General features: G+C 41.0%; 1 pseudogene; it reads left to right on the top strand.

The window, feature by feature from the left end:
- The first annotated feature begins 22,057 nt into the window (after window positions 1-22,057).
- Window positions 22,058-25,576, top strand: LOC140913318 (up-regulator of cell proliferation pseudogene; annotated as a pseudogene).
- The last annotated feature ends 399 nt before the right edge of the window (window positions 25,577-25,975 follow it).

Genomic DNA, 25,975 nt, shown 5'->3' with positions numbered 1-25,975 from the left:
CAGCAAGTGACCCGTGCCCTATGCTGCAGAGGAAGGCAAAAGAACCCCAGAGCTTCTGCCAGTCTGCCCTGGGGGAAAATTCCTTCCTGACCCCAAATATGGCAATCAGCTGAACCCTGAGCATGTGGGCAAGATTCACCAGCCAGATACTACAGAGAATTCTTTTCTGGGTAACTCAGATCCCATTCCATCCAACATCCCGTCCCAGGCCACTAGGCCCCATCTACCACAAATAGTCAAAGATCAATTAATTGCCAAAATCATGTTAACCCATCATACTATCTCCTCCACAAATTTGTCAAGCTTAATCTTGAAACCAGCTAGGTCTTTTGCCCCCACTGCTTCCCTTGGAAGGCTGTTCCAGAACTTCACTCCTCTGATGGTTAGAAACCTTCATCTAATTTCAAGTCTAAACTTCCTGTGGAAGTAACAAAAAGGGATTTAAGTGCAGCCATCTTAGTTCTGTTGAAAAGAAAGCAAAAGTCAGGCTAACTCTAATGCAAAACTTGTAAAGGCAAAACTGGTAAGCGTATAAAAATTGCAAAGCAAAGCTGGTTTTAACCTTGCCTTACAAGAACAATAAAATGTAATTGTTTAACATTTTTTGCTACAAATAAAATATAAAAAAGTATAAACAAAACAAAGCTTTATTATTACATAAATAATAAAAAGCTATAAATACTTGCTTTACATTTCTTATACTTTAAAAATTTGCGTAAGGACACTCTGTCCAAACGGACGTCTTCCTTCTTGCAATTGGCTAAAAATAAAACTGTCTCTAACTTGTTGCATCCAAACTAAAAGTAAGAACTTGTTTTCTTCCACAATTTGGTGCCGTGACTCGGATAACGATGCGCGGCTAAAACAGCAGCAACTACTACAAACCTTTCCCCTTCAAAGCCCAAAGCACCAAACAAAAGGTAAAAAAAAACCTATAAAAATCGATACTGGGGTATCAAAAAAAAAAATCCTAACCATGGGACTGTCTGTCCCTTTGGGCTCACGCCATGCAAACTTATTTATTATGCAACAAGGCCAAATGCAAAGTGGTGCTGAAAAACTTTTTTCTGCACCCCCAATATGAGGTTGAGGTCAAACCTCATCAAAGCTAAAAATTTTTGCTGCCTCAATAAGGGTGTATTACGTCCAAACATAAAACATTAAGGTTATAGATTAAAAAAATGCATCTAAAGATAAAAGTAAATAAAATAAAAGTAAATAATAAATGTGTAAAAAGTAAGTGCCGTTATCGAGGTCTGGGACTTAAGCTAACTTCAGGCACACCAGGGCCCTCACTCTCTAAGTAAAAAAGTTCTAAACATAAGGGGGGAGGGGTCAGCCAAACCTCATGACCCAGCAAACAGTGCAAAAAAATAAAAGCCTTTCCTACTTATAAGCTGCTACCCCGCAAACCCTTTCCCTAAAGTATTTAAAAATCTTTTTCGCTTTTAAGCAGCTAACACAGCAAACAAAATAAACTGGGGAAACTATTTGATAAGCCGCTAAGTGAACAAAATACTCCCTTGTGTAATTAAAATTTTTACATAATAATCCCTCTAAACAATTCCCACTAAAAGGTACCTTCAATTTAAATAAAATCATACACGTCAAAAAAAAAAAAGCTACAAAAACCTCCATAAGTATCAAGTGCAAAAGCCAAAAAACTCCCTCCCCAAATTAAAAACTCAAGTACAAAATTTAAAAACTAAATGTAATGCAACCAAATGCCTCCCTACCCAAACTATATTGTTAACCCTCTCAGCTCTTTCATATCCCCAATTAGTTAAAGCTAAATGAAAAAAAAAAATAAAGGGGGGGGAGGGTTAATTTAAAAGTCAGTTTGGCCTAAAAATAAAAAAAGCTGCCCTGCATTCAAAAATCAAAAAACAGAGACCAAGCCAAGTAGAAAAAAACTGCTTTCACACCCAGCTGGCTGTAAAAAAAATATAAACACACATAAAACAAAAAGCAAATAAGTTGCAAAACTAAAATTACATTTGCAAAGATTGGCTGCCCGGTAAAACCCAACAGTCTGCCTTTGCAACCCTAAAGCCAGAATGGTTTGAAAACGCTAAAAAGGCCACAAACAGCCGGCCTAAACTAAAATACCAAGCAAAGATCCCTAAAAGGAACGCCCCAAAAACCCCAGGGCATAAAAATCCCTCCCCAAAGGAAAAGCAAGTTACAAAATTTTGCAGCGTACCTCTAAACAATCTATACACAAAACAACCTACCATCCACCTCTCTCTCTCTATCTCTCTCTCTCCTACCCCCAGGGCTGGCTAGCCCGGGCAGCGTGTGTACATGTATAAAAGTGGGTCAAGGTTTAAGTATTAACATTTTTTCTTCCTTTAAGTAATGTAAAAGCAGTTTCTACACTCACCACTGTGTTAGTTTATTAATAAAGATTTAAAATTCAGTCACATGGTGTGTGCTCTTCATCTCCGCCCCTGCGATCCTGTGGTCTTAGCCTAATTAACTAAGGCACAGGCAAATTGGTAACAAAAAATCGGAGACAGTTTAAGAAAAAATTGCAAAGGGAAAAAGCCCTGAACAGTGCACACCATCTATCTGTTTTATCCTTGTTATTTTACGTTTGCTTTGTTTGGCACTGTTGGTATTATAGGTTAAAAATTGCATAATTAAAAATAAGCCCCACTCTCCATTGTAGTATGCCTAAAAACCAAAAAATGGTTTAGCATTCCTCTCTCCACCCCGGGCTGCAAACAAAGGGTGCAGGTGGGTCTACCCCAAGTCATAGCAAAACTAAGCAATAAAAAAAAATAAAAAAAAATATGTGTACCCAACAGCTCAAAAAAATGAAGCAACTAAAAGCATAAATCACTATCCAAGCAGCAACTCAAACCTCCGTCCAAAATTAGTTGCAAGCCTTAAAACAAAACTTCCAGGCAAAAAAAGCGGAACGCACACGCCTGAAGCCCTGGCTAAGCAAGTACCAGCCCTTCAGGAACATGTGAAAATTTAACCATGTGTGCTCAGCATATGCTGCAATGGCCATGTGTCTGCCGTAAAAAACATGAAACAGTGAGAACGCCAATTGGCCATGCATTCTGCCCAGGTGGCCAGCCTCACACGCCACCACCCGGGTAGCCCTTGGAAATAAAAATGTTTCCAAAAAAATAACCCAAAGGGGTGGGGGCTAGTTAAAAAGCCCACCCTCCTTGCTAAAGTGGTAATAAAACAAGGCTTGTACCCATAAAAAGGAACGGTTCCGCAAAAAAAGCAAAATCGGGCCCAAGCAAGCAACACACAATTTTTTTTTAAAAGTTAAAAACTTTAAAAGCATAGCTAATTACAAGCATCAAAAATTTAAATCCCTAAAACAATTAATTAACTTAGATTTTACTATTTTAAGTGTCATTTTAAAAAATAAGTAATTTTAAAAAAACTAAAGTTAACTCTATAATTGCTAAAAAAATTAAGTAGTTAAATTTTACAAAATGCTGGGGAAAAAAAGAAATTCTTGGTTTCTTTGCAGCCAGTCAAAAGGAAAAAAAAGGGCCCTTTTCCAAAAAAAGGTCTGCAAATAAATCCAGGCAAAAAAATGATTCAATTAAAATCATTTGGCCATAAACATTTTAGTCAAATGAGCTAAAAATACATAAGGGGTTTTATTAAAACCTAACTGCCGCAAGAAAAAAACGGGGGCTTAAAATGGGTCCAAGCAGCCGTAAAATCTGCAGAACACTGCCAGGCATTAATAAAATGTGTTAGGTCTCTGTATTCACAGGTAAGACAAGTCCTGCTCCAAGAAACCTCAACCAACCTGCCATTGGTTAAAAAACAGGTAACTGGGTCTACGTACAGGTCCATCAACACAAAACTGCTCTGGCCCCACACTAAAAAGGCCCTTAGCAAGTCCTGCTAACTACCAACACTGCTGTAAAGTGCCAAGAGCTCACTGCCTGAACCCATGCTTCTTTCTGCAAAAAAGTCCCTCGGCCTCAAAATAACTCTACTTCAACTACTAATCAGCCTGTCCCTCCTTCTGGTATTGCTTTTCCTCCTTCTGGACAGCAAAACTAACAAACAAACAAACAAACTGAAGTGCTAGTAACCGCTCACTTGTCCAGTAATGAAATTACTACACAGCCAGCATTTGCCAAAAAAACCCAGACCACTGCAGGGTAACGTGCTGGTCACTTCTCCCCTACATGGTACTAAACCACAACTGCTTCAAACAAAAAAACCCCGCTCTCTCTGCTAAAACTGCCAAAGTCCAAAAATTCCTAACTACAAAAAATATTAAAAACTAACCCTGGTAAAAAACCAAAAAATTATACACTGGCCAAAAAAGCCTTGTAAAACCCATGCTTAACAAAGTGGTATTAATTAAATGTGGGGCTTTATTCCACAGGCTGCGCCCTGTGTTTTTAAATCAGTATCTTCAGCATGTATTGTCCTTTCTGATTGGCTGTTAAATAACAAATACCAGAAACGCCTTGTTGCCACTGCCCCCACCATTTTCTCCACTATTCTATCCCCCCGTAACACATCCAAGTACAGACAATACCATATAGTCTAATAATAGCCAAGGCCTTCCCACTTTAGTAATTTATTGAAATATTGTTGAAAAAATATTTTTAATGTTCAAAATATCCCTTATAAGCAAACAATTAAATAAAACAAACTGGTCAGTAAAAGTAAAGGTATATCACATGACTACAAATAAGCCTAAAAAATTTAAAATGTAAATTAGTGGGTTTTATAATGGGGTTAATAGAATGGCCATTCCAGGGGTCTGTAGTATATATATAAAAAAATGGCTCCTTCCTGTTTTTGGTGACCCAATTAGTAAATAATCAAATTCATATTTAAAAAAGGTATGTTCTGCCACCAAAAATTTACCTGTACCAAAATAGTCCCAGTAATTAATAACCTAATCTGTACCATATTGCAATGTACCCCTTCCTATGCTATTCATGTCAATGCTTCTTAAAGGTACATGAAAAATTTTAAACAAATGTGGTATCGTATTTATTAAAAAAAAGTTTTAAAATACTAATTAACAGTAATTAATGTTACATTAAAAATTGTAAAATTTGTTTGGCCCTATCTCATTTCACGTCAATTTTATATATCCAAACTGCTCCAAGGGGGCTGCTGTTCTGTTGGCACAACAAAGGCCATGGGTCTCCTCTAGAAAAAGGAAATCTGGTAAAACTCCTGTAAAATGGTGCCAGGAGTGCAGCAGCAATTTAAAACATTTCAAGGCCAACAGCATAATAAAAAATTAAAACAGCTAAAAAAGGCCACTGGTCTTATTACTAAAGGACAGTTAACCCAGGTACAGGCTAAAGTTGGTAAATTACATGTTATCTCCACTCTTAGTTCAAGGACCCAAAAGCGGTTAACAAAAATGGTATTAAATATCACTAAGGCAAAGAAAAAAAATGCAGTAAAATCTGGCATGTTCAAACATTCAGAATTTCCCAGATAACCAGCTAACAGCCATTCAAAGTAACCTTAAGCATCAGGCTTGGTCCACTGCCCTTACTAGTGCTTCCAAAGTGCCATCTGATCTGTGGCCGTAAAAACAAACTTAAACGTTTTCAGGGTAAAGTTGCAGGCACTCGCAGTGCTCCTTCCAAGCCTACGGGCCGGTGAAAGGGGTGTGGGCTCCCACATACCAAATCCTGCAGGTCCGTAAAAAAAATGCATAGAACATGAAACAATTCACGGGAACATTAAAAAAATTCATTCCCCTGGTATGCCTAGCCAATTTATAGTCAGTGCTCCTAAAATAACACCTAATGTTTAAGTAAAAATAAAAAATTAATAAACACTTTGGCCTTTAAAACTCCCACAGCTTCAGTGCGTACAAAAGCGAAAGCCAAAAAAAGTCGTCACTGTTTATAACAATGGTTGTTAAAAAGGTAGAAAACAGAAAACCATCCGAACAAAACACCTAATTTCCCAGTTAGTAACAGCCGTGTAAATGTTGAGGCCACCACTTTGTAAAATATACATTTTAATCTCATCACTGCTGCCAACAATTCCATTATTGGCCTGCAAATAAAGTCCTACAATTACATCTTAGCTTTCAAATACCTTTGAATTAAACTATCTTAATACCAAACCAATTCCAAAACCTACACTCACTCCTACCAAAGGTTCAAAAAATCTCTAAATTACAAGGTCAAATTTATGTACTTCAAGTTATATTGTATTTATGTACTTCATTGATGTACATATATATTTATGTACTTCAAAGTATATTATATTATACTTCAAATTATATATTTAATTAAAAACCATGCATTCCACAGTTTATAAAGTGTCTATCATAATGTCATGTGTTATGTAACTAAGGCTATAAATCAACCCCAGCAGATTGTTACAATAAAAACAGTAATGTTTATATTGTTTTTCTGTAGTTTAAAAATATGTTGTTGTAAAAAATGTAATAACAAAAATACCTTTCATGTTCAAACAGTGTGCTTTGTTGTTATATCCAGTCACAGTTGATAAGGCTAACCATTTAATCTAAAATCAAAAATACAAAATCTAATAAAAATAAAAAAATTAAAATGGTAGTTGTGCTAAAAAATGCACAAAAGTGGGGGGGGGAGTGTAAAAACAAAATTAAAAAACATTAAATGTCGGCCTCTCAGTTGATTGAAAAACAAAGCAACAGTCAGGCTAACGCAGAACCATAATAACGCAAAATTTGTAAAGGCAGACCTGGTAAAGCGTATAAAAAACTGCAGGCAAAGCTGTTTAACCTTGCCTTAAAATAAAAATAAAATGTAATTGTTAACAAAAAATTTGAAAAACAAATAAAAACTCAAAAAAAGTATAAACAAAGACACCATCTTATATAATCAAAGGGTATAAATACTGCTTTATATTGTTTACACTTTAAAAAACTACTAAGGCAAAGGTATTCTCCGTCCATTGTATTTCTTCCCTTGCAATTGCTTAAAAATAAACACTTTTTGGCTTGTTGCATTCAAACTAAAATATATATATATTTTTTTTTCCACAGTACTAAACCACAATTGCTCCAAACCAACCAACCAAACAAAGCCGCTCACTCTGCTAAAAGCGCCAAAGTCCAAAAATTCCTAACTACAAAGAACATTAAAGACTGGCCCTGGTAAACAAGGTGTAGCGTTATACACTGGCAAAAAAAAACCCTTGTAAAATCCATGCTTAAAAGTGTGGTATTAATTGGGTTTGGGGGTTTATTCCAAGGCTGCGCCCTGTGTTTTTCAATAAGTACCTTCAGCATGTATTGCCCTCCCTACTTCGCTTTCAAATAACAAATACCAAAGGTGCCTTGTTGCCGCTGCCCCCGCCATTCCCTCCATGATACTTCTACCACCGTAACGCATCCAAATACAAACAACACCAGATATTCTAATAAAACCCAATGGCCAAGGCCTTCACATTTTAATAATGTCTTTAAATATTGTTTAAAAAATTAGGTTTAAGGTTCAAAATATCCTATCTAAGAAAACAATTAAATAAAAAACAAACTAGTCCATAAAAAGAAAAGTATACAATATCACTACAAATAAGCCTCAAGAATCTAACATTAAAATTAGTGGATTTTATAGCGGGGTTAATATAAAAGCCATCTTAGGGGTCTATAATATGTCATAAAAAAGGTCCTTATTGGTTTTGGTTGCCCAATTAGTAAATAATCATATTCATATTTAAAAAAGGGTGTGTTCTGCCACCAAAAATTTACCTGTACTAAAATAGTCCCAGTAATTAATAACCTAATCTGTACCATATTGCAATATACCCCTCCTATGCTATTCATGTCAATGCTTCTTAAAAGTATTTTAAACTATATAAACAACAAATGTGGTATGGTACTTTACTAAAAGAAATGTGTTAAAGAAATAGTAATTAATGCTATATTAAAAATGATAAAATTTACCCTCGCCCTATTTAGCTTTCAGGTCACGTATATCTATCCCAACTGCTCCAAAAAAGCTGCCATTCGGTTAGCAGAGCAAAGCGCCCGTGTCCCCTCTAAAAAAAGATTTGGTCAAACACCTGTCAAGTGGGGCCAATAGTGCAGCAGCAATTGAAAACATTTATAAAAGCCAACAACATAATAAAAAATCAGGGCAGCTAAAAAAGGCCACTAGTCTTATTACTAAAGCACAGTTAACCCAAGTGCAAGCTGAAATGGGTAAATTACATGTTATCTCCGCCCTTAGGTTAATAACCCAAAAGCTGTTAATAAAAGTGGTATTAAATATCACTAAGGCAAAAAAAATTGCAGTAAAATCTGGCATGTTCAAAATTTCCTAAATAACCAGCTAACGGCCATTCACAGTGACCTTAAGCACCAGGCCTGGCCCACTGCCCTTACTAGTGCTTCCAAAGTGCCATCTGATCTGTGGCCGTAAAAACAAACTTAAACGTTTTCAGGGTAAAGTTGCAGGCACTCGCAGTGCTCCTTCCAAGCCTACGGGCCGGTGACAGGGGTGTGGGCTCCCACATACCAAATCCTGCAGGTCCGTAAAAAAAATGCATAGAACATGAAACAATTCACGGTAATATTAAAAAAATTAATTCCCCTGGTATGCCTAGCCAATTTATAGTCAGTGCTCCTAAAATAACACCCAATGTTTACACAAAAATAAAAAGCCAATAAACATTTTTGGCCTTTAAAGCCCCCACAGCCTCCGTGCATACAAAAGCTAAAGCCAAAATAAAATGTGTCACTGTTTCTAACAGCATTTGTTAAAAAAGTAGAAAACAAACACCGACCCTAACAAAACACCTGCTCTTCCAAGCTAGTTACAGCTGTGTAAACGTTAAGGTCACCATTTGCAAAATATACATTTTAATTTCACCATTGCTGCAAAAAATCCTTATCTATTGGCCTGCAAATAAAATCCTATAATTAAATCTTAGGCTTCAAATACCCTTTAATTAAACCACCTTAATACCCGACCAATTCCAAAACCTACACTCACTCCTACCAAAGGTTCAAAAAATCTCTAAATTACAAGGCTAAATCTATGTGCTTCAAAATATATATCAAATTAAAAAAACATGCCTTTCATACCATCTATAAAGCATTTATCTTATGGACTAATTATAATCTATTGTGCTATGTAACTAAGGCTACAAAATAACTCCAGCATATTATTACACTAAACACATTAATGTTTGTATTGTTTTTGTTTAATTAAAAAATATGGTATTGTTGTTATAAAAAACAGAATAACAAAAATACTTTTCATGTTCATACTAATTATGCATTATCGCTACATCCAACCAAAAGTTATGGGGCTGATCCTTTTAATCTAATATCAAAAATACAAGCTCTAATAAAAATAAAAGTTTAAAAATGATGGTTGTGCTCAAAGCACTGAAGAGGGGAGTGGGAAAGTAAAAAAGGGCATTGAAGTGCAGCCATCTTAGTTCTGTTAAAAAAAAAAAAAAAGCAAAAGTTAGGCTAACTCTAACCCCTAAGAACTCAAAACTTCTAAAGTCAAAACAGGTGTAAGCGTACAAAAATTGCAAAGCAAAAACCTTACCTTAAAATAACAATAAAATGTAATTGTAGCAAAAACATGTTACAAACAAATAAAATATAAAAAATGTAGAGACAAAGCAGAGCTTTATGTAATAAAAAGGTATAAATACTTGCTTTACATTGTTTATACTTTAAAAATTTGCATAAAAACAGACACCCTGTCCAAACGGCTGTCTTCCTTCTTGCAATTGCCTAAAAATAAAACTGTATCTAACTTGTTGCATGCAAACTAAAAGTAAGAACTTGTCTTCTTCCACAGTATCCATTTGTTCTTGTTTCCACATTGGTACTGAGCTTAAAGAATTCCTCTCCCTCCATGGTATTTATCCCTCTGATGTATTTATAGAGAGCAATCACATGTTCCCTCAGCCTTCTTTTGGTTAGGCTAAAGAAGCTAAGCTCCTTGAGTCTCCTTTCATAAGACAGGTTTTCCATTTCTCGGATCATCCTAGTAGCTCTTCTCTGTACCTGTTCCTGTATCCTTCTTAAACGTGGGAGACCAGAACTGCACACAGTCTTCCAGATGAGGTCTCACCAGTGCCTTGCAGAACGGTACTAACACCTCCTTATCTCTACTGGAAATACCTCACCTGATGCATGCCAAAACCGCATTAACTTTCTTCACGGCCATATCACATTGGTGGCCATAGTCATCCTGCGGTAAACCAATCCTCCAAGGTCCTTCTCCTCCTCTGTTACTTCCAATTGATGCATCTCCAGCTTATAACTAGAATTCTTGTTATTAATCCCTAAATGCATGACCTTACACTTCTCACTATTAATTTTCATCCTATTACTATTACTCCAGTTTACAAGGTCATTCAGGTCTTCCTGTATGATATCCTGGTCCTTCTCTGAATTGGCAATACCTCCCAGCTTTGTGTCATACACAAACATTATTAGTGTACACTCACTTTTTGTGCCGAGGTCAGTAATAAAAAGATTAAATAAGATTGCTCCCAAAACCGATCCCTGAGGAACTCCACTGGTAACCTCCCTCCAGCCTGACAGTTCACCTTTCAGTAGGACCCTCTGTAATAATTTGTATTCTTGAACTAATACTTCCCCATGTGGCACCGTAACAAACGCCTTACTGGAATCTAGCTAAATTAGATCCACTGTGTTTCCTTTGTCTAAAAAATCTGTTACTGTCTCAAGGAAGGAGATCAGGTTGGTCTGGCATGACCTACCTTTTGTAAAACCATGTTGTATTTTGTCCCATTTACCATTGACCTCAATGTCCTGAACTACTTTCTCCTTCAAAATTTTTTCTATACTACAGATGTCAAACTAACAGGCCTGTAGTTACCCGGATCACTTGTTTTCCTTTCTTAAAAATAGGAACTATGTTAGCAATTCTCCAGTCATGTGGTACAACCCATGCGTTTACAAATTCATTAAAAATTCTTGCTAATGGGCTTGCAATTTCATGTGCCAATTCCTTTAATATTCTTGGATGAAGATTATCTGGGCCCCCCATTTAGTCCCATTCAGCTGTACAAGTTTGGCTTCTGTCTCGGATATGGTAATCTCTACCTCCATAGCCTCATTCCCATTTGTCATGCTACCATTACCCTAAGATCCACATTAGCCTCATTAAAGACAAAGGCAAAGTACTTGTTTAGATATTGGGCCATGCCTAGATATTCTAGGATTCTATGATTCTCCTTAACTTCCACTCAGTCCTCAGTGTTTAACTGTCCCACTTCTTCTTTCTTTGTTTTCTTCTTATTTATATGGCTATAGAACCTTTTACTATTTGTTTTAAATCCCTTTGCAAGGTCCAACTCTACATGACTTTTAGCCTTTCTCACTTTATCCCCGACATGTTCTAACCTCAATAAGGTAGCTTTCCTTGCTGATCCCTCCCATCTTCCACTCCCTGTATACTTTCTGCTTTGTCTTAATCACCTCTCTGAGATGCTTGCTCATCCAGCTTGGTCTACAAGTCCTGCCTATGAATTTTTTCCCCCTTTCTTGGGATGCAGGCTTCTGACACCTTCTGCAACTTTGACTTGCAGGAATCCCAGGCCTCCTCTGCCTTTAGATCCATAAGTTCTTCAGTCCAATCCACTTCCCTAACTAATGTCCTTAATTTTTTTAAAGTTAGCCCTTTTGAAATCAAAAACCCTACTCACAGATCTATTTTTTGTTATCCTTCCCTTCAGGTTAAGGTGAATTAGCTCATGATCACTGGAACCAAGGGTGTCCCCTACAACCATTTCTTCTAGGAGGTTCTCACAACTTACCAAAACCAAATCTAAAATGACATCCCCACTTGTTGGTTCAGCAACTACTTGATGAAGGAAATTCATCAGCTATCGCATCTATTCAAATCTGAGCCCTATTATTATTATTACTAGCACTTGTCCTCCAGTCTATATCTGGGAAGTTAAAGTCTCCCATGAGCACACAGTTCCCATGAGTATTTACTTCATTAAAAACATTAAAGATGTCTCTATCCATAGTGTGGAAGAAAACATGAGGTTTTCATTGTGTCCTCCACCGCTTGGGTCACCACCACTGCTGCCTCTGTGTCTGTCTTTGCCTTCTCACCTCAGTCCTTCTCCTCCAGCAGAACTCCCCGTCAAACTCCCGTGTCTCCAGCTCTGTTGGCTGGCTCCTCTGCCGCTGCAGCCACCTACGCTCCTTCCAGCCAGATGAGGGGTTTCAAAACATTCTGAAGAGTGCGCAGAAATGGGTAGAGGAGCTTCACACTGAAGCTATTTCCCCACCCATTCAAGAGTCACCGAAGAAGACGACATTTTGTATATGAGGCACGGGATAATCTCATAAGAGGCCCCAAACAACAATTCAAAGCTGAATTCTTTAACCGGGTGCTAGACTGTGTGATACAATCAGTTGCAGAAAGTTTCATGCCGCTCAAGGATCACAGCAGCATATTTGGGATGTTGTAGGATGTTCCCAAACTCCTCACTGTACCTGAAGAAGACCTAAACCAGCAATGCAGGGCACTAGAGACCGTGTTGACACATGATGACATGTGCAATATTGATGCAAGTGATATAGGTGATGAACTGAAAGCCCTTTTCAGATACATTCAACAGGATCAACTCCAAAGGCTGTTCTGGAATATACATGCACAAATAAGATGACCACCCTCTTTCCAAATTCTTTTGTTGCTCTGTGCATACTTCTAACACTTCCTGTAACAGCTGCCAGCGGAGAACACAGCTTCTCCAAGCTGAAATTAGTAAAAACACATCTACGCTCCACAATGACCCAGGAGAGGCTAGTCGGCCTTGCAACCATCTCAATAGAGTATGAGTTGGCCCAGACTGTGGACCTTCAGGAAGCAGAAGCAGTTCAAGTCTCTGCAACCAAGAAGGCACGGAAGCACCACTTTGATTATTCAAACATCAAAATGCCAGTGTTAACTTTCAAATGCCTGAACAGCAAATGTAACTTTTCTTGTCTGCATAGTAAAGTGTACTGACAATTTTTGAACAAGGCATTTAAAGTTGTTAGTTCTCCTTTATTGGGGTAGGTAGCAGAGCAGTACCATGGGCGGAGTAGAACGGAAAGAAGGCAGAATTGAGACCTTTCAAAGTTTTGGCCCAAGCAAGGGGGCATGGGGGTGTCATTTGAGCTCCGCGCCTGATAGGGTGACCAGACAGCAAATGTGAAAAATCAGGACAGGGGGTGGGGGGTAATAGGAACCCATATAAGAAAAAGACCCAAAAGTCGGCACTGGCCCTATAAAGTTGGGACATCTGGTCCCCCTAATGCCTGAGGTGCCAAAATGTTGTGGGCCGGCCCTGGCAGCAGGTGCAGTGTATTGAATAAAACAAACACATACAAAACAGGATGTGATTGAAGAGAATTAGTCATTAAACAACTTATTTCTCTTCTGTTTATCTTGATGGAGGTATTAAATCAGGAATCACAGACTCTGCGAGCCCCAAAGCTGTGGGAGAAAGGTGGCATAAATCCCGAGTTGGAATTAGACTTTCAACAAAGCAGAGAGCCGGAGGAGACAGACCTTCCCCAAGACAATGTCCTCTTATCGCCCTTTGTTCTATAGTGGCAGTGAACATGGTTAGAAGAGATTGGCACTGCCAGGTGTGAATGGGGCTTGTGAGAGTGAAGTATTTTCATTGTATTCTGCAGATAATATTGCTCAGATTCAAAAGGAGATGCCGAGTTAACTCGAGCTACACCTTATGCATTGCCCTAACTTGACTCCTGTCCACACAGAAAAACCCTTAAGATGTGCTGCTTATAACTCAAGTGAGCTGGCCCCTCGGGGCACAGGCTAAAGACTAAGTTAGCACAACTCACCAGCTAACATGATCTTTCTGTAGTATGGATGCAAGCTAGCTGCACTTGAGTGCTTCTAATTCTCCAATGCCTTCCCACTCTTCCCCCTATGTCCCAAGAAAGGACAGACAAGTTCTCCCACCATCCACTGGGAAAGAATCCATAGAGTGGCTCAGCTCACTGCTGTGCAAAGAGCCTTGGGATGAGCTCCTAAAAGTCTTAGTGCCCCACCTGAGTGAGTGCAGTGCCAGTTTGGACACAGCAGGACCTTTGTTTATTCACAGTGTGGCTCTTCTCATTCGAGAGAGGCTGACTCAAGCACAGTAACTGAGTGTAGAAAACTCAAGACAAAGCCTCAGCTCTTTCGGCTGACAGGGATCTATTCTACCACAGTGGTTCTCAACTGGGGGGGTCTGTGGCCCTGTGGGTGATGGGTGTCACAAGCAGGCTTCAGAGGATCTGCCCAAATAAACCAGAGAGCATGGCTGGCCTTAGACTCGGAGGCTTCTCTATCAAGCCTTAAAACCCACAGATTGTGTTAATCACTCTTATTGATGGACCTGGCGATTCCACAGGCTACTGCCCACTACCTCCAACTGTAAGACAAACTTTAACTGTGACATCAGCAACATTAACATAAGCTTTCTAGAAATGTGAAGATACATGATCTATTCTTTTCGTGCGAGGGAAGTATGAAGTCAGAGTTAAGGTTTTGTGTTGCAGTTCAAGCTAAAGGTATTTTTTGTGTGTACTGTATTTCTTTATAGTGTTGCCTCTAGGCCCAAGTGGTTAGCAGTATTCGGGGCCTCTCCAGGTTGTTTCCATTAAGAGGAGAAATTGATTATAAATGTCCCATATTTCTTGGTACAATCTTGTTTACTTAAGAAGAAGGTGCACACAGCTTTGTTTCCGTGAACACAGTAGAAATGCAAACTTGCTTGTAGCCAGTCCTGTGCCCTAACAAAGGGCTTTTTCTTGGCTTCCTCCACAGCCACATTACCAAGGCTTCTCTGGGTTTCTGCTGGCTTCCTTATTCCTTTTGATAGTTATCTGCAACATAAATCCATTCCCCAGCCCCTGCATTTTTGCAATCAGTCCTAGGGTTCTCCTCAGCCTTCTTGTCTCACCTACTACTCAGGCCATGCTGGTCCATGCCTTGGGTGGTGGGTTCTGTTGTTTTTGCTCCCACTAAACCATGGGGTATTTAATTGCTCCCATATTTAGCCTAACTGAAAGGGTGCTTTGTCCACACCTGAACTTCAAAGGTGGCTATCAATGGACGGGATATATTTGACCTCCTTGTAGGAGGTGGAGAGAAGAAGAAACTGCCGTCGTAGGTGGGGAGGGAGAAAGAGCACAGATCCTAGCTCAGCTGCAAAGGCCTCCTTTGCCTTTCACAAAGATCATCAGTGATGGGGATCCCCAGTGATTGAACGAAGGATCTCTTGTACCATGGGCCAATCATCAGGGAGAGAACTCCTGACTAAGGATGCGTGACATTAATGGTGGGGGCATTTACAGAGGTTATAGCTGCCCCCACCATTCCTTCTCTCCCATGGTCCTCCCAGATATTCCTGCTCCCCCAGTCCTTCCATAGCATAGGCCAGAAGGGCCTCTCCTTGTCCCCCAGTAACCTCCCTTTGCAGCTGGGGAGGTGTCCCATCAGCACTGGCCCCTCAGAGCAGGACATCCCTGCCCGCAAGCTGCAGGAGAAGCTCTCGGAGAGCAGAACTGGCACCTGAGCTCTGGAAACCGCTTCAGGGACAAGTTTCCTCTCTCTCAATTTGACAAGGGGACAGGAAGAAGAGGCATAAATCCCTGGAGCTGTGTCAAGAGCTGGAGGAAAGGACTGTGTGTCCATGGCTGAAGGTGGGAGGAGAATGGATGGAGATGTGGTTCTCTGCTCTCTCACACGGAACATGTCAGCCAGCACAGCTGAGCCATCGTGGGGTTCTGTTAATTTTCTGCTGTTAGATGCCTGCCCTAAATTACTGCCTCCCATCTGAATGAAGGCAAAGCAAGAGGGGCACTGTGCCCTCACCCTTGTCTGGACTTAGGGGATGTCTTCACGACCAAGCGTGGCAATGCTTTAACGTGGCTGTGTAGTCGCAGCACCAGCGCTGGAAAAGAGCTCTCCCAGTGCTGCAAAAAAACCCACCATGACCAGGGGAGTAGCTGCCAGTGCTGGGAGCATTTCCCCACCCTTGTGTCCCACCCAGCTACCAAGTGGCGGGAACTTTTACCAGCAGCGGAGGGTGGGGAACCCTGGTGGGCCAGCTCATATTCCATCTTAGTTCTGTTGAAGACTTGCCACTTTTAGGTCTGTAATCGAGTGACCAGAGAGATTGAAGTGTTCTCCAACCAGTTTTTGAATGTTATAATTCTTGACATCTGATTTGTGTCCATTTATCTTTTACGTAGAGACTGTCCAGTTTGGCCAATGTACACGGCAGAGGGGCATTGCTGGCACATGATGGCATATATCACATTGGTAGACGTGCAGATAAACGAGCCTCTGATAGTGTGGCTGATGTGATTAGGCCCTATGATGGTGTCCCCTGGATAGATATGTGGACACAGTTGGCAACGGGCTTTGTTGCAAGGATAGGTTCCTGGGTTAGTGGTTCTGTGGTGTGGTGTGTGGTTGCTGGTGAGAATTTGCCTCAGACTGGGAGACTGTCTGTAGGCAAGGACTGGCCTGTCTCCCAAGATTTGTGAGAGTGATGGGTCGTCCCTCAGGATAGGTTGTAGATCCTTGATGATACGTTGGAGAGGTTTTAGTTGGGGGCTGAAGATGATGGCTAGTGGCGTTCTGTTATTTTCCTCATTGGGCCTGTCCTGTAGTAGGTGAAGTCTGGGTACTCTTCTGTCTCTGTCAATTTGTTTCTTCACTTCAGCAGGTGGGTATTGTAGTTGTAAGAATGCTTGGTAGAGATCTTGTAGGTGTTTGTCCCTGTCTGAGGGTTTGGAGCAAATACAGTTGTATTGTAGAGCTTGGCTGTAGACAATGGATCGTGTGGTGTGGTCTGGGTGAAAGCTGGAGGCATGTAGGTAGGAATAGCGGTCAGTAGGTTTCCGGTATAGGGTGGTGTTTATGTGACCATCGCTTATTAGCACCGGAGTGTCCAGGAAGTGGATCTCTTGTGTGGACTGGTCCAGGCTGAGGTTGATGGTGGGATGGAAATTGTTGAAATCATGGTGGACTTCCTCAAGGGCTACTTTTCCATGGGTCCAGATGATGAAGATGTCATCAATATAGCGCAAGTAGAGTAGGGGCAATAGGGGACGAGAGCTGAGGAAACATTGTTCTAAGTCAGCCATAAAAATGTTGCATACTGAGGGGCCATGCGGGTACCCATAGCAGTGCCGCTGATCTGAAGGTATACATTGTCCCCAAATGTGAAATAGTTATGGGTGAGGACAAAGTCACAAAGTTCAGCCACCAGGTTGGCCGTGACATTATTGGGGATAATGTTCCTGATGGCTTGTAGTCCATCTTTGTGTGGAATGTTGGGGTTGAGGGCTTCTACATCCATAGTGGCCAGGATGGTGTTTTCAGGAAGATCACCGATGGATTGTAGTTTCCTCAGGAAGTCAGTGGTGTCTCGAAGATAGCTGGGAGTGCTGGTAGCGTAGGGCCTGAGGAGGGAGTCTACATAGCCAGACAATCCTGCTGTCAGGGTGCCAATGCCTCAGATGATGGGGCATCCAGGATTTCCAGTTTTATGGATCTTGGATAGCAAATAGAATACCCCTGGTCGGGGTTCCAGGGGTGTGTCTGTGCGGATTTGTTCTTGTGCTTTTTCAGGGAGTTTCTTGAGCAAATGGTGTAGTTTCTTTTGGTAACTCTCAGTGGGATCAGAGGGTAATGTCTTGTAGAAAGTGGTGTTAGAGAGCTGCCGGGCAGCCTCTTGTTCATATTCTGACCTATTCCTGTTGACAACAGCACCTCCTTTGTCAGCCTTTTTGATTATGATGTCAGAGTTATTTCTGAGGCTGTGGATGGCATTGTGTTCTGCACGGCTGAGGTTATGGGGCAAGTGATGCTGCTTTTCAACAATTTCAGCCCGTGCACGTCGGCGGAAGCACTCTATGTAGAAGTCCAGTCTGTTGTTTCGACCTTCAGGAGGAGTCCACCTAGAATCCTTCTTTTTGTAGTGTTGGTAGGAAGGTCTCTGTGGATTAGTATGTTGTTCAGAGGTGTGTTGGAAATATTCCTTGAGTCGGAGACGTTGAAAATAGGATTCTAGGTCACCGCAGAACTGTATCATATTTGTGGGGGTGGAGGGGCAGAAGGAGAGGCCCCGAGATAGGACAGATTCTTCTGCTGGGCTAAGAGTATAATTGGATAGATTAACAATATTGCCGGGTGGGTTAAGGGAACCATTGCTTTGGCCCCTTGTGGCATGTAGTAGTTTAGATAGTTTAGTGTCTTTTTTCTTTTGTAGACAAGCAAAGTGTGTGTTGTAAATGGCTTGTCGAGTTTTTGTAAATTCCAGCCGCGAGGAAGTTTGTGTGGAGGGTTGTTTTTTTATGAGAGTATCCAGTTTTGAGAGCTCATTCTTAATCTTTCCCTCTTTGCTGTAGAGGATGTTGATCAGGTGCTTCCACAGTTTCTTTGAGAGCGTGTGGCACAAGCTGTCAGCATAGTCTGTGTGGTATATAGATTGTAATGGATTTTTTACCTTCAGTCCTTTTGGTATGATGTCCATCTGTCTGCATTTGGAAAGGAAGATGATGTCTGTCTGTATCTGTACGAGTTTTTTCATGAATTTCCGATCTTCCAGTTTTGGACAGTTATCAGCTATCTCACTCCCGTACATGTCAACATGTGATAGAATCCATTCCAAAGTTAATTTATTGCCTCTCTCTCTGATCCTCCAAACCTCTTTATGCATTGCATTGATGAGAGCATTCAGGTTTCTTCTAAAGGAACTGAGGATCGACACCTGTCAACAAAGATCACAACACTGGCCTCTATTTCTGCTCTGTTTATTTCTTGTGGTGCCATGAGTATGTTCTCCACTAGGGTCCTGGATGAAGACATTCTTCATCCACAGCCACCATTCTTAAAGGATTTATTTGATGAACCATCAGTGTACCCATGAATCTGTTTGCCTTGTGACTGATACTGTTCAATGGGCTTTTCTACAATTTTCTTTAGGGTGGCCAACTCCGTATGTTCCTTTGAGCAAGGTTCCCAAAGGGAGAGATATTTATTAAAGTAAATAGATTCATGTGGAGGGATTAGTGGGTGTACATGTTGCTTCACACACTCTACCCTCATAGCATCATCAAGTGTTTCTGTTTCTCCAGTAGCCTTTGTGCACTTCTGGAAACAAGAGGATCTTTTCAGCCTTAAGTTGGTTTTCCAGTTTCTGAACAGACCTGAACAGTGATGACATTCAGATAGGGAATGAGATAATTTCCATACCAAAATAGCTATTCTTCTCTATGATTCTCAAGTGGTTGAACATCAAAAACTCTTTTTACAAATTGCTGTTGGAGTGGATCTTACAGTGAATTGCAGTTGACTGCACAACATTGATCTTGGCAAGGTTACTGAGAGCACTATGTGACCAGACAGGTAAGAGTTATTCAAGTATTGGATGAGATATTGAGCAGCATGTTGTTTTCAGTGTTCAAACATGTGAACCCCAGTTGGTACCTGCAATACATTATAGAAGAGCCAATCTCTTCTTTGCTTTGGCTGCCAACTTTTTGACCTGTGGTCCAAACATGAGTACAGTGTCAATGTCACTCTAAGGTATAGCAGATTTTTCTCAACAGCAATACCTTCTCCAGCCAGTGTGAAGATTGGTCTGTAGTTGAACCTCCTATAATTATGGTAAAGTAGGTGGACTTTGTTTTTGCTGGATTGAGCTTGAATTTATGTTGCGTTGCCCATCTAGTTATGATTTCTAAGTCCTCATTCAATCCATTCTCCATATATCTTTTTCAAGACCAATGGTATGAAGTGCAACATCGTCTGCATAGGTGTATTCAAATCATTTCAGGTAGTCTGACAGACCAGAGGAGAGCAGCAAAAAAACACCAGGACTTAATACTGAGCCCTGAAGAAATCCTGGCCTCATGGTCTTTGAAGGAGTATAACTTAATCTTAGTGGGTTTTTTTCCTGTATGGTAGGAAACCTCTTATCCAGAGGTGCATTTTACCAAACTCCCATCTCACTGCCTATTACGCCAGACTCCATTAAATGTTGCACTGAGTTTAAAAACAGACTCCTGTTGATGACTGCGGTGGCTTTTTCTGGAAGCCATTGCTAAGAGGCTGCCAGAAGGCCACCAGCAAGTCTGTCATTGAGTGCAAAGGCCCATAAACCATTTGGGTAGGTTCTACCTTTCCTTCTTTTAGAAGCCACCATAGAAGCCTTGACTGTACTGTTCTTTCCATTATATTGCAAAGGAGACTGGTTAAAGATATAAGCCAATAGCTGCCTGGAAAAGAGGGATCCTTGCCGGATTTCAGAGAAACAGTAACTGGTGATTTCCATCAATTTAGGTACCTTCCTTTTTTATGCTTGAGTAATTTCTGATGTCCAACAACCTGGCTCTAGCCTTCTTCCCAAAGTGCTTTAGCTCATGGTCACAGATGGGGTCCAGCCCAGGGGAATTGCTTGGTTCAAGCTTCTCTATTGCATCTTCTCGCTCAGGTATGAGAAAGATCTCTCTGAAGCCATGGTACTGAATTCTATAGGCACATATTTAAATGATCTTCGCCTTTCTTCCTAAATACTCCATCTTGCATGTTTTTGCAATGGCTCTATCCTCATCACCATATATGAGCCTGGTCATCTTGGCATAATGTTCGAACAGCGTACTCACAGACTTTGTCATCGAATGCTTCTACACCTCTAGTGTTCAAGATATTGGTGTTATTTAAATTATACGCCTTTGTCTGTTTGTTCTCAATTTGCTTCAATTTCATCCATCAATCTTTTCCTCTGTGAGGATCCAGTCTTATTAAACTAAGCCAGCCCTTTGTTCAAGCAACTATTTACAGAGCTGCAGCACTTGGAGCTTAGCATTCGAGCCATGTGCACACAGACTGACCTGCTGGTGCTTTCTCCATACTCTTCCCTCCTGCAACTTGTGACCCTCCCTCTAAGTTCCATGCTGGTTGCTACAATTTCTAGTCATCATTCAGCCTTTGTAACATTTGCGGATCTGTCTCCTGGGTAGAATATGCTGCTAGTGTGGGCCATTAAGCTGACTGCATATTCATCCTCACTTTCTGCCCTAGTGTGATGTACTGAGAAGAAAAGTAGTGACAAGAACACCAACAGGTGAAGTAGTAAACAAGGGAGGTGGAAAGAAGGAAGAATTTATGCATTGCCTGAAGGATTGCCTGCATTGCAACTGAGCAGAGCTGGATGAATAATTGTTTGTTTGGTTTGGTGGTGGTTCCAAAAAAAAAAACCATTAAAAAACAATATTTAGTTTGCGTCAAACCAAATCTAAAATATTTTGAAATTTTTGGTGACTCAGAAAAGTTAATTTGGGGCCTGTTTCAGAGCAGGATTTCAAACTTGGCTTTCCCACATCCACTGGGCTATATGTTATGGGAGGACTGGGGGAGGGAACAGCAGCACCACCTCCTCCTTCTTCTCTGGCCATTTTATGAATGGCTGAAACCTCTCATATCAAAATTGCAATAATTTTAGGCCAACCAAAACCACATTTCTAGTTGAATACATGACCTGTCTGAAAGAATTTCCGTAGCTCTCCATAAGTGTGGCATTTCAGTTAGGATGACTGAGAGTGTGACAGTTGGGTCAAATCTGTGAAGGTTGCACCAGATAAATGGTGCTTCAGTACTCCAGCTACACGACCCCTCTAAGTGGTTGTCACTTATAAGGAGCATGCAGACCTCCATGATTTTTGTTTAATAATTGCAATTCCTTCACATTATGGCCCTAATACCAAAGTAAGAGTTCTACCTGAAAACATTTTCAGTTTAACAAAGTGTTTATGTTGTATTACCTTTCTGCAGAGAGACCAAAAGCCCTTCAGTACATCGAGTCAAAGTTAGAAATGGAGAAATACAGAAGCAGGAAACTAAAGCTGAGAGATGTCCTGGAAATCACACCAGAAAGTCTAAAGAACTGCCCTCCTCAGACAACAGGAGATTTACCTTGGCATTTCCTCAGGAAGCTCATGGCTCTGAATGGGATGGCAAGAAGCACAAGCCTTGAGCACAGGGCACCCACTGATCAAACACTAACTATGGACAAAGAGGAGCTGGATATTCCTGAAGATTTTTCTTTTCTCAGTGACACAGACACCAGTGATTCCCTGCACCCCCTTGATGTTCTCTGTGCCATTCTGCTTTCCTCAGACAGTTTCCTACAGCAGGAGATCCTGTCCAAAATGTCCATGTGCCAGTTTGCCCTCCCTCTGCTGCTACCTGCCCTCGACACCCCCAAGTGCACCCTACTGCTGTGGGCCATGAGGGACATGGTGAGGAAGTGGAGGCCGCACTCCCTGGCAGAGAGCAGAGGGTTCAGAGAGGAGAGCCTGGTGCTCACGTCAATGCCAACCATTTCCTTTGTGCGGATGGGGAGCTGCAGCTTCTCCAAGTCCCACCTCCTCAATGAGGTTCTCAGCCCCTCCCAGCAGCACCACAATTTCTTTGTCCACTGGGACATGGAGTCTGGGAACGTCCCACGGGCAATCGCAGATGGGCTGGTTGAGATTTCCTGGTATTTCCCTGGTGGGATGGGGAATTCAGATCTTTTCCCAGAACCTGTCGCGGTTACAAATCTGCTTGGAGATATTGAGTCGCATTGGGTGCAGTTTAGCTTTTTAACAGAGATCTCCTCAGCAGTGTTCATAGTTACTGAGAGCATCAGTGAGATAGAATATGCGCTGTTATCATCTCTGCAGGGATCAGCCACTAAATACTGCTTCACTTCAATAATCAGGCTGGGAAAGCCAAGGAAACGCTGGAATTCCTGAAAAAGTTAGCCTCGATGCTGAAACTGAACAAGTCACATGTGCTGTGGAAAGGAGGTACCACAAATAAGGCACAATTTGTAAAAGTTCTGCAGTCTGCAATAGCAGCCATAATGAAATCTTCTCCCAAGAGAGTGAGTATAGAAGCCATGGCTGAGACAGCACGTCAATTAGGCATCCAGGTAGATGAGGATAACAAGGAATGTCAGACCCCAAACACATATGCAAAGGAAATCACTGCACAAATCAAAGATGTGGCAAAGTACAAGAGGGAAAAGCTGAGACTCCAAGGGGAGACATGGAGAAACTTGGCTGAAGTGGAAAAAGAGCTGTGCAGAATGAGAAAGCAAGGAGACACCCCACTTGAGAAATATAAATCTCAGCTGAAAAAGAAATTAATGGATTTACATGCTCAGCAGAATAAACATGACCTTACTGATGGTTTGATTACATTTATTACTGGAATAAGACTACTACCTCCCATGGAGAAACATTACTTCCTGAAATGGATGAAGTTTGGCCTGGATCACATTACTAGGGAGAATCTTTCTAAACTATGGGATCAATATAAAGAGAAATGCAAAAAACTCAAAAGATGACCCCAAAATGTTTGCAGAGTTAGACAAATTAATCTCTGCCAGTTCCTTAGGAGTGCAGCATTTCATGTGTGAGTTGGGGCAGTTTTATGAAGCGGAATGCTCAATGGTTAAAGAAGGTAAAATGGCAGAAAGCCAAAGGCAATTCACCCATCTCCCAGGCATAGCAGCTGATCTCATGCTGGAAGGGTTTCCCATGGAGATCATTGATGGAGACGTTTCCAACATCTCACTGCAGTGGGTAACAGATGTTCTGAGTCAGCTTCATGCCAAGCTGGGGGGAAGGTCCAAAATCCTGATTCTGACGGTGCTGGGAGTACAGAGCACTGGGAAATCCACCCTCCTCAACACCATGTTCGGCCTGCAGTTTGCAGTGAGCAGTGGCCGATGTACACGAGGAGCCTTCACATTACTCATTAAAGTGGCAGAGAACTTTCAGCAGGAACTGGGCTGTGATTTCATCCTGGTGATAGACACAGAAGGCTTGAAAGCCCCCGAACTGGCCAAGCTGGAGGATAGTTATCAACATGACAATGAGCTGGCCAACCTAGTGATTGGACTGAGTGACATAACGATTTTTAACATGGCCATGGAGAATGCCACTGAAATGAAAGATGTTCTGCAAATTGTGGTCCATGCATTTCTCAGAATGGAGAAAATCGGGAAAAAAACCAACTGCCAGTTTGTGCATCAGAACGTCAGTGATGTGTCTGCACATGAACAAAACATGAGGGACAGGAAACACCTCCTGGAACAGTTGAATGAAATGACCAAAGCTGCAGCCAACATGGAAAAGAAATGCAAAGAGATGAACTTTTCTGATATTATGGATTATGATCTGGAAAAACACAATTGGTACATTCCTGCTCTGTGGCACGGAGTCCCCCCCATGGCTCCAGTGAATTTGGGATACAGTCAAAAGGTTTATGAATTAAAGAAATATTTGTTTGAATTTCTGAAAGATTGTTCACAAGAGAGAACTCCCAATGACATTCCCCAATTTCTTGCATGGGTGAGGAGCCTGTGGAATGCTGTAAAACATGAGAACTTCATTTTCAGCTTTAGAAACAGCCTTGTTGCTGAAGCCTATAACCAGCTGTCTGTGAAGTATGCAGAGTGGGAATGGGGTTTTCGGAAGGAGATACATTTCTGGGTATCTGAAAAGGAAACTTTCATCCAAAATCAGCCACCAGATAAACTAGACACTAATGTTTCAATCAGACTAAAGAGTGAGGCACAGGAAAAACTGAGGCAAGAAGCAGAGAAGATTTTGAATCATTTACAACAGTATTTTGAAAGTGGAACAGCAAATCTGCACCTGATAGAAAAGTACAAAGAAGATTTTAGAAGAAGTGCCAATAGTCTCAGGAATGAACTGGAGAGTTATTCATTCAGCAAGTGGCAAGAAGCGATTCATATTAAAAAAGGCCAACACAAAACAGATGCTATGCTGTCAAAGTACAAGAGAAAAATTGAAGAGAAAGTGGATGGGCTTCTGAACCCTTGCAGGAAAAGCAACTGCAAATTAAATAATGATGAACTGGAGAAGGAATTGGAGAACATGTGGACAGAAACATTGTCAGAATTATCACTTATTCCTTTATAGAGACGCAACATATTTGAAGATGTGGAGTTCCAGCTGAGAAGAGACCTAGCGGACAGGGGCAGTGCAGTCTGGAAGATGTTACAAGATGCCAAAAGCTTGTGTGCTTATTAAACAAAAAATTTCAAAATGAAAAAGGAATACTTAGACTTAAAAGTGTTCAGAGGTTACAAACTATAAATATCAGGTGTGAAAGAATTCTTGACACAGGAATGCTGGCATAAAACAGAGGCTTTAGCTAAATCTTTAATAGAAGAGTGCAATAGTTACACTGATGGAAAAGTAAATGGCAAAGCAGATTATGATGAAACTTATTGCAGAGAGTTGTTGCGGATGATTAACGAGTGGCTTCAGCAGGCTGATGTTCAAAACCTTCACACCACCGCCTGCTTTGCAGTTGACCTGAAGCTTCACATTTTGGGGGATGAAGCTCGTGCATTTCAGACGATGCATGAAGAATTCATTAAAGAAAATGATCCTCTGCAGCGTCTGGGGAAACTGAAACCTCAGTATCTCTCCACGTTCAAAGCTCTGTACTTAGAGAAGATGAGTGTCAGGACAGGGCCTGGAATTTCTGTGATCAGTGTCTGAGACCTGCCCTGGTGGACTATGTGAACAAGAGACTTGGGACAGAAATCGTGGATGACATTCTCAGCAGTGAACGGTCTGTTGAGTACAGCACCCGGAGATTTTTCCAATTCTTTGTTCTGAAGCAGCTGTTGGAAGAAAATGACTTTAACAATTATGTGCAATACACAAGGAATTATGTAGATTTTATCAAAACCTGGATACAGAGACACTTGTTAATGCTCTACAAAGAGAAGGCGAGTTTGGGAGATTTGGAGAAAAGGATTTTCTCCCCAATAATTAATAAATTCAGCCATGTTCTGAAATACTCCAAAGGTGAGAGGACTAAGACAGTCTCTGCCTTTTTAGACAATTTGTGTGAAAAGCTGCAGCAGGATCTAGTCATTCCCAGGGATAGCTTAG

Source organism: Lepidochelys kempii, chromosome 6 (genome assembly GCF_965140285.1).
Source record: "Lepidochelys kempii isolate rLepKem1 chromosome 6, rLepKem1.hap1, whole genome shotgun sequence".
Lineage (NCBI taxonomy): Eukaryota > Metazoa > Chordata > Testudines > Cheloniidae > Lepidochelys > Lepidochelys kempii.
This window is presented reverse-complemented; position numbering and strand designations above follow the sequence as displayed.